Source organism: Gracilinanus agilis, chromosome 2 (genome assembly GCF_016433145.1).
Source record: "Gracilinanus agilis isolate LMUSP501 chromosome 2, AgileGrace, whole genome shotgun sequence".
NCBI lineage: Eukaryota > Metazoa > Chordata > Mammalia > Didelphimorphia > Didelphidae > Gracilinanus > Gracilinanus agilis.
Genome location: NC_058131.1, coordinates 343,317,468 through 343,319,894, shown reverse-complemented (window position 1 = coordinate 343,319,894; position 2,427 = coordinate 343,317,468). Strand labels below are relative to the sequence as shown.

At 35.6% G+C, this 2,427-nt stretch overlaps 1 pseudogene; it reads left to right on the top strand.

Annotated features, from left to right (window-relative positions):
- The first annotated feature begins 779 nt into the window (after positions 1–779).
- LOC123235445 lies at positions 780–1,156 on the top strand (annotated as a pseudogene).
- The last annotated feature ends 1,271 nt before the right edge of the window (positions 1,157–2,427 follow it).

Sequence of the window (2,427 nt, the reverse complement as noted above, 5' to 3'; positions counted from 1 at the left end):
TTTTCAGACCCTGAGACCTCGGTCCCTGACAACAGAGAAACTCCCACTACACCATGCTTCCTCCTACAAGAATTGATGTTCCTAGGAGTGAGGCACAATAGAAGGCCCTACAAAAACAAAGAAAAAAAAGGATTGGCCAAGATATACAAAATCATATGCTCTAATCACTCTCTAGTACTTCTCTCTGACATAAGCTAATAATCCTGTTTGACTCAAAATAAATAAAAGAAAATAACCTTCCTGGATTCTATGGTAGGAGCCATATCCTAACCCTGCCTCCTTGCAAATTAGGTAAATTTTTCCCTAAAAGGTTTTAAAACTATCCTCAAGATTTGGTTAGTTCAAGGAGCTTGAGGCTTAAGCTAATGACATTGCTTCTTGGCCCCTGATTATCAAAGAACCATGATATACTCCAGGTAGTCCAATGCTTGGCTTATGGACGATGGTGGGCAATGCTGGTAGAAAAGCTTCACTCAACTGAACAATTCAAGGTGTTTTCATTGCATATGCTTGTAGAAGATCCTTCTGCTCTGACCAAGTAAATTCCCTTTTATTAAAGTAGAATGACATAGAGATGTCTCATTTCATTTCCATTTCAAACATAAACTACTAAGGAACTGGTCTGAGTCAGGCCCAGCCCAACACAAATGTGCTATTAACATCTCAAACAACATGTCCAAAACAGAATTCATCTTTCCCTCTGAACTCATCCATCCTGCTAACTTCCCTCTTTTCTTCAAAGGAAGATCATATTTTTGATGGTTAGACCTGCTGACAGGATGGCTGATGAGGAGGAGGATCCCACATTTGAGGAAGATAATGCTGATGCAGGAGGAGGAGCAGATGGTGGACAGGGTAAAAGGAAAAGACTTTTTTCTAAATAATTAAGGTGTATGATGTACAGGTTTGGTGATGACCAAAATCCTTACACTGAGTCAGTGGATATTCTTGAAGACTTTGTCATAGAATTTATCACTGAAATGACTCACAAAGCAATGTCTATTGGACAACAAGGTCGAGTGCAGGTTGAAGATATTGTCTTCTTGATTCAAAAGGACCCAAGGAAGTTTGTCAAAGTTAAAGATTTGCTTTCTATGAATGAAGAACTGAAACGGGCTAGAAAAGCATTTGATGAAGCAAACTATGGATCCTGACATCTTTTATGTTCTCCACTGTCCTCAAGTATGTGTGTAGTAAAACTGTGTATTTTCCACCTTGCCAAAAAAAAAAAAAGGAAGATCATAGGATCTAAGATTAGATCTGGAAAGTTAGGTCTGGGAGTTCTAATCTGATAAGTGCATAGGATAGCTCCAAACCAAATTAAGAGGTTTGAAAAGCTCTAATATCACTTAAACTGGGATGATCAGTGAAGACTTTATTAGGAGAAATGCATTGAAATTCTGGCTCTACAAGTTACTAATTCTATTACTATGAACAAGTCATTCAACTCCTGTGAACCTTATTTTCCTTATCTATGAAATGGAAATAATAACAGTGTCCTCTATTAGAATGTGAATTGTTATATTATTCTGCTCCTGTATTAGTTTTCTTTTTCTCTGGATCTCTTCCATATAAACCTTTGTTTTATAACCCACAGAGTTTCTTTTTTTTCTGTATCTAATTTCTTCCTCTGGGTTCTCCCATCTGTGACCCCTCTCAACAGTTTTTCCTGCTGTGAAAGTTAGTGTGGCCAATAGACAACTGAAAACCAAATGGCTCTGCTGCCATCTAGTGCCCAAGAGATTAAAATCCAGGATGGTTTGAAACAAGAAGGTGTTCCTGAAGCCTCCTTTATCAGGAAAAGCATTTCAAGTTTCTTTTGATTTATAGAATCAATGGCTATTTTCTGGAAATTAATATTATTTTTCCCCATTCATGACCATTGTAAAATCATACATTTGTAAAGAAAATAAACTTTCTCTATCAGAGATCCAACTGCTGCTCATCTTTTAGAGGAAAGACTCTAAAGCTCTGAGGGAGGAAGTGAATTTTTTCTAGGTGATATTTTAAGAATGCAAAAAGCTGTTTAAAATTACCTGCTAGTGGCAGCTAAGTGGTGCAGTGAATAGAGTGCCATATTTAGAGTCAACATCTGAGTTCAAATCTAGCCTCAGATGCTTCCTAACTATATGACCCTAGGCAAGTCATTTAATCCTGTTTGACTCAAAATAAATAAAAGAAAATAACCTGTTAAAGCAAAATAATCCATTTGAAAATGAAAAGACCAGAACAATGACACTCAAAATATTTGCAAATCAACTTAACATTTATTAGGTGTCTATTATATACCTAGATGGTAGAATCACAAAGATAAAATAAGATATATGGTTTCTGCCTTCAAGAAATTCACATTGTAATGATGGTGTGCTATATATATATATATATATATATATATATATATATATATATATATATATATATATATAT